The 7,211-nt window shown below is 43.0% G+C and overlaps 1 long non-coding RNA gene across 1 annotated transcript; it reads left to right on the forward strand.

The window, feature by feature from the left end:
- The first annotated feature begins 376 nt into the window (after positions 1–376).
- Positions 377–5,752, forward strand: LOC113261740 (uncharacterized). Its single transcript, XR_003318508.4, has 3 exons — positions 377–997; positions 4,779–4,933; positions 5,539–5,752. It is a non-coding gene; the product is annotated as an uncharacterized LOC113261740 (long non-coding RNA).
- Positions 5,753–7,211: the final 1,459 nt, after the last annotated feature.

Raw genomic sequence — 7,211 nt, forward strand, 5'->3', positions numbered from 1 at the left:
ATCACACAGCTCAAGTAAATTAATGTCAGTTCATTACCTAATAGCAAAAATAATATTAACCTAAAGAATCTAAATCCATTTCTGACACATATTCAATTTTTATAATGTTACGTTGACAGTTTTTTCTGGATTATATGTGGCGGTTTCCAGCATTAGCTTCTCTGCTAATTGGAACTGTGCAAAATGAGAACACAAATATTCCCATGGTGTTGAAGAAGGTTGCTTCCAGAACTGATCTCGCTATATTACAATTGGGACACCACTTTACTAAAACACCATTGGGTATTTTGCATGGCAAGCCGGCTATAAATTCCCCCAGAGAGAAGGTCTCGGAGCTTTTGCTCCTGTGGCCTAAGTGGATTTTTTCCAAGGCAGCCGGGCAGCTCTCATTTGCAGAATTCAGGTTTTCTGGCCCTCGTTCCGCCCCCCTCCCGCCCCCACTGTCTGCTCTGGGAGAGTCCACAGTGCCGTCACTGTCTTCCCGCGGCACCCAGAGGGCTGCTACCTAGATTTCCCCCAAACGGGGCCACACGTGGGTCACACAGACTGGAGGAAAGGCCCTGAGCTCCCAAAATGTCTCCTCGGCTTTAACAGCTTGCAAAGTTGGGAAATTTATGTTGCAACCTTGAGAAAGGCAGAGTAAATACAGAGCATGCCAGCTATTTGTTTTCCTGTTGATGAACTCTGCGAGTTCAGACTGGAAGCCCTCCAAGGACTGAAGGCTCCTCAAAGAGCAAAGTGTTAACCCTGAACGCTGGGGCTGCTTTTCCCGCCTGTTCTCCCACCTAGAAAGTTCCAGAATCTCTCTGCTCTTTCTGCTTGCGATTTCTCTTGCTCCCTGATGAGTGTGTTCCTCTTTATCGCCAGGGCCAAAGACAGTGAAGTTCTGAAGAAGTCAGATGGCCACTCGGTGGAAGAACCGTGAAGAACGGCTTGCACAAAGGCTGCCTAGAGCCCGGCTCCGACGTGCTGAGTACAACTTGCCTAGACGGGGGAAGTGAGTCAACTATTTAGAGCCCAACTTTTCTAGCTTTAAATATTTGCCACACGCTCCATTGCAATTGTGGTTTTCATCTTACGAATCCTGACTTTTCTCCTTGGAAATGTAACAAGTTAGCACTGCTTTTATTTGTTTTTGTTTTTGTTTTTTTTTCCCCTGAACATGAGACATGCAGTTTATAGACCAGTCTAGGTAAAATGATGATCTTAAAACCCTTAATGACTCCTTATTTTTAGGGTATAATCCACTGTTTCTACCATTTTACAAATTTTAAATATAATCTTTTTCTAAGTATAAAATTACTACATCCTCTCTATGGGAAACATGGGAAATGGGTATAAAATTTAAAAATATGTGTCATCTGATCACCCACACTTAAGCATTGCTAACATTTTGATGTATTTCTTTTTCTCTCTCTCTCTCTCTGCCAGTTACACTATCTGCATGCTGATATTTTTCATTTGATCTTATAAGTATCTTCTCAATATTTTTTAGCAATAATCTTCAAAAATGAGATTCTTAATGACTTTGATAATATTGCATCATTAGAATGTACTTAACTAATTTCCTATTGTTGGATACTATAAGTAGCATTCTGGTAAACTCATTTCTATGTAAGTCCTTGGCCACAACTCTCAGTAATCACTTACAGTAGATTCTAGAAGTAAAACTACTGGGCCAAAGTATAGGAATAGTGTTAAGTTTCTTTTTTCTTTTTCTTTTTTTTTTTTTTTTAAGATTTTATATGTTTATTTGACAGAGAGAGAGAGACAGCCAGCGAGAGAGGGAACACAAGCAGGGGGAGTGGGAGAGGAAGAAGCAGGCTCCCAGCAGAGCAGGGAGCCTAATGTGGGGCTTGATCCCAGAACCCTGGGATCATGCCCTAAGCCGAAGGCAGACACTTAATGACAGAGCCACCCAGTCGCCCCAGGAATAGTGTTAAGTTTCTTAATACATTTTGCCAAACTGCTTTTTCTTTTCTTTTTAAGATTTTATTTATTTATGTGACAGAGAGACAGCCAGCGAGAGAGGGAACACAAGCAGGGGGAGTGGGAGAGGAAGAAGCAGGCTCCTAGTGGAGGACCCCGATGTGGGACTCGATCCCGGAACGCCGGGATCACGCCCTGAGCCAAAGGCAGACGCTTAACGACTGCGCTACCCAGGCGTCCCTAAACTGCTTTTTCTAAAAGATGCCTATCAATTAATGCTCCCACCAGTAGCGACTGAGAATCCTTGGCTTGCCAGGTTCTCATCCACATGGAGAACTGCTGGTTTTCATCTTAGCCAGTATAATAGATACTTCTGCTGTTGGCACAGGTGGTGTGGCCCAGTGGTGGGGAGGGTGATAGACTGGTAGTCAGAGACCTGGGCTTGAATTTTGGGTCTTCCATTAGTCAGCTCTGTGACTTTGTGGAAAACCCTTTGCAGGAAGGATAAACATTTGGAATGGTAATGAGACAAATGAGACAATAGATATGAAAATGCCCTGTAAATGTAAAATGTAAGGTTTTCTTATTACTGTAATTTATTATTACTACCCATTGCTACTAGTCCCTAAGAAAAATTAGGAATTGCATATGCAAATTATAAACAAAAAAATGAAACGTATGGAAATGTTGGTTTAAAGTTTTCTTTTAAAAAATAAGAGAAGTGGGAGCGCCTGGGTGGCTCAGTCAGTTAAGCGTCTGCCTTCCGTTCAGATCATGACCCCAAGGTCCTGGGTTTGAGCCCTAGGGGTTTGGCTCTCTGCTCAGCGGGGAGTCTCCTTTTCCCTTTCCCTCTGCCCCTCCCCCTGCTCGTGCTCTCTCTCTCTCTCTCACTCAAATAAATTTAAAAAATCTTTTAAAAGAGAGAGAGAAGGTGACTTTCTTATTAGGATATTTTGTCACATTTCTTTCTGGGCTCACACACAAAAAATTATGCAGTTTCTGAAATCTCTGATGAGCCTAACTGTAATGTACAAAATAAAGCTGGCTATTGTCTTGGATCACGCAGACTAAATTAATAGTTCACACTTTTATGGAAGGTGGATTCAGGTGTCCGTGGTCCTTAGGTGGAGATGGCAGAAACTCAAGAAAATTTTCAGTCTTAACGGACAGAACTCAGTACGAAGCCTTCCCCCTAATCAGGTCACTCTGCTCCCATCGTTCCAACATGTGTTCCGCCATCTACATTCTTTCCCTCTTCTCCCCATTGATCTCTAGCTGCTTATCCCTTGAGATTTGCCCAGAATCCCCTTTCTCCAGAAGTCTTTCCCAGCTCCCCTAGGGTGAAAGCTTTCTTTTTTCTAGATACTTCCCTGTGAATCCCCCAGGCCAGCTCTGGATTGTCCATTGCTTTGTAAACTCCTTTCATCATTTCTAGTGTGTCAGTATTTCCTCCCTGTCTACACTGTCAACAATTCGAGGAGAGAGATTCTTCCCTTGCATTTGCAGCTCTATGAACGCTCTTGGCCCTAAATCAAGTTGCCCCTGAGGTTGACAAAGACAGAAAGTTTTATCCGGGCCAAGAAGTCACTTTCCCAGTAACTCCCACTGGGGAAACTTGCTCTAGACCTTGTCTCTCTTGGCGTGAGGGGCAGGGAGGGCAGATCAGTGCCTCCAGCCACATTGCTGCTGGGGACTATTTTTCCCTCATTAATTGTGCTGACAGGATAAGAATAGCTCACAACCCAGCAGCAAAAGCTAATGTGGACAGTTTTATTCTTTCCTCATTTTTCCCTCACCCAACTCCTCCGAGTCACCTTCTTCCCTCGTTTCTAAATATATAGTTCCTTTCTGATTAAATGCCACTTAAAAAAAAAAAAACAAAGCTAAAAAAGAGGTTGGGTTTTGGTATAATCATTATGATTTCAAAAGAAATACGAATGTTCTGAAGGCAACAACATCATAGTCACATTTTGGAGAGGTGAGATGTGATTACATTTCAGTGTCAACTCTAGAGACGTTCCAATTTCCAAAGGCTCAGTTAGGACATGTGTGATCGTAAGAAACAGAAAGCCACCCCAAGTATTCCAGTCAGAGGACAGAATAGTGGGGAAGGGAGCTATACCAGCCTTTCCAGCACATCAAGCTTGAAATCTGTGATCTATGAAAGAGAACCCTGGTTTTAAAGCCAGTGAGAAGGACCGTGCTGGACAAAGGAATTGCTACCATATAGTGAGGTAAACATTCTTTGCTTCCCGTCAGGCAACTGCTGGAGTTCAGAGAGCCTTTCTAGCTTTGAAGAGCTGTGAGGGAAGGCTGCTGATGTCTGGCTTCAGCCCTCATGGAACATAAAGACTGCAACCATGTATGTCTACAATTGGGGCATTAGGTCCTGGGCAATGACCCAAGACAACTTTCCTCAGACTTTACAACACAGTTACAAAAAGAGCATTTGGCAAGTGTCCTGAGAAGAGGTTCTGAGAAAGAGCTGAGCAACCCAGCCAAATATAATCGCCTCCCAAAATTAGGTCAAAGTTGCCAGCATTAGTTGAAGACCTGGAGGCTAAAGTCAGAGCACTGACCAGTCAATCTGTAAACAAATTCATTTTTGGCCTTCTTCAGAAACCGGTCCAGGGGATCGATCTGCTTTACTGGCAATAACATTTTAAGAAAATATATGAGAAGGACAAGTTGAAATCTAAGTTGGCCCTCGCCACCACCAAAGGGAATTGTTCCATAATCCAGAACTTTCAACTACTTCTTTCTTTCCATGCCATTTCACATTTTGTTTTCATTTTAGTGCCCTTTTATTTTTAGAATCCTCTCCTAACTCTCTTCTTAATCCCTGAAAGGAAGACTCTAGATAAGGGTGTGAACAGAGCCCAGCACGTGGTTCTGGAGTTTGGGGAGCAGTAGGGCTTTACCTTGGCTCCCAGACTCAGCTGTGCCGGTCCCATGCCACCCACCACCTTCCAGCCTCCAATCTTCTCAGCTTCCACAAACACAGGTAAGATGGCGCCGAGCGTATACTGACGTCGCTAACCATGACCAAGAGATGAGGTGGCAGTCCACCAAGACCTAGTTCCAGGTGTAAAATTAATACTTCCTCAGACTCTAATCCTGTGTGGTAGACCAGTTCCACGGGCTGAGCGAACAGGACATACTCTGCTTAAACTGTAGACCTTGCTTCACAGGTCCCACAGGTGTGGGACTGGAGGAAATGAAAAGGAAGTATGGCAGTCCCTCTGACCACCAGAAATTCTCTTTCTGTTGCAATCAGATGAGATGAAGTCTGTGAAGGGACTTTGAAAATAACACAGCCTCAGAAGATGTGAGGCCATAAAAGAGAGATGGCAAGGGTAGTATGGCACCTATTTCAGGCAAAAGTTGACTAAATGTTATCATTAACATTTTGAATTCAAAGTTCAAATGAGAGAATTTAAGTCAAACCAAAATCAGCCAGGAGAAGAGGCAATTGGGCTGTCCAAATGGCCCATGCATTTGCTGATGTTTCCAGCCTCTGACAGTTTGGTCCCTGGGGCCATGTGACTACCTGTGGCCAAAAGCCTTATAAGCAGAAGGGCTGACAGTGTGTCCATCACTGTGACCCAGGATGCTTCAGCACAGAAACGAGTCCCACCTCACCTTCACCTACTTCCTGCTTCACTGCGGCCTGGACACACACTGACATGGAAGGTGCTTGGATCCCTGAGTCTCTGGATGGAGGAGAGCCCTGACCCCTGGAATGCAAACCATAGTCTGAGGGCTAAGCCACAGATGCCAATGGTTATTTATTATTTAGTACAATAAAGCCAATCTTTTAAAATACATTGATTTTTTTCCTTTTTAATTACATTTCGTCAGGAACTCGGTGCTCTTCAGAGATGCTCGTGAGGAGTGTAAGTGACTGTAAATAAGTAGCTTTTGTACCCGGTCTACACCACCAGTGACCTAGGTGTCCAAGAAAAATGAGTCAATCCCAAATCGGATAACGCTTTACACAGTGAATAAACTTCTAACCTAATGGTTCAGTGGATCAAATAAAACAGCTGACTTTGGCGCTCAAAGGTCTTATTCTGATACAGTCATTTATTTTCTCCAAGACCCTAAGTAATTTAATCTCTTCTCTGCGTTGGTTTTAAGATGGAGAGAAGGACTTGCCTCAGAGGGTTTTGGTGGGCAATAAAAATAACCGTAAAGCACTTTTCCGGCACAAAGTGCTGCATAAATGCTTAATGATTTCCTTTAATGATATCATGGACAGGGGCACTGTACTTTTAGGTGAAATATTTTCATTTGAGTTATAGCATGTAATACTCTAGATGTCGAGGCCTGATGGATGGCTGAAATAAGGATCTTTTGTTTTTCTGGAGTCTGGATAATTTAATCATTCTTCTTTATCTCCAGAAATCACATCTAATTAAACATATGCAGGGCTCAAATTTCACAGAGGAGGCTAATGCTCGTGTATATAGAGACGGGGGACTTTGTCAGACACCATGAATGAGACCGTCCTTCGGCCATCGGTTTTGTTCATGAATTTTGCTTTTGAGGAAAAATATGCACTTGGGCACTTTTTTTGGATAGCTTACTCTGATTTAGAAAATCATAGGCTTATATTATACTGAGTCCAGGTTAGACTCTCAGAGGACAGGCGTTTACTCTCTCACACATGTAGGCCTTTTATTCTCTAGAGCTGGGAAGAGAGCGTTTGGTCAAACATACCTATCTACCATGGAGGGGCCACATTCTTTTCTATTAGCCAAAGCAGAAAGTAAGAAGGAAAAGGCAGTGACAATTTCTTTTCTTTTCTTTCTTTTTTTTTTTTTTTTTACAAAAATGTAGTTGCCCGAGTGCCTGGCTGGCTCAGTCAGTGAAGCAAGCGAATGACTCTTGATCTTGGAGTTGTGAGTTCCAGCCCCATGGTGGGTACAGAGATTACTTAAAAATGAAATCTTTAAAAAAAACAAAACAAAAATGTAGTTATAAAATCCTTTTGTTATTTTCTATGCGCGTCTTAATCTAAACGAGTTTGAGAACCTCAACCCCGCAGGTCAGTTTGCAAACTTTTATGACTTCATTCCCATCCATGCTTCCCAACTCTGAGTTACTCCAATTTTCAAACACCAGCTGTGCCTTCTCCCCTTCCCACGCATCCTCTCGCGACAGCTCCTGTCTACCCATGGGAACTTTGGGCCAGATTTTGTACAACGCAATACATGCGATCTCATGTAATCCGTTCAATAGGCCTGTAGGTTGGGAGTTCTTTATCCCTTTTTTCAGAT

The sequence above is a fragment of the Ursus arctos genome, unplaced genomic scaffold (assembly GCF_023065955.2).
Source record: "Ursus arctos isolate Adak ecotype North America unplaced genomic scaffold, UrsArc2.0 scaffold_3, whole genome shotgun sequence".
Taxonomy (NCBI): Eukaryota; Metazoa; Chordata; class Mammalia; order Carnivora; family Ursidae; genus Ursus; species Ursus arctos.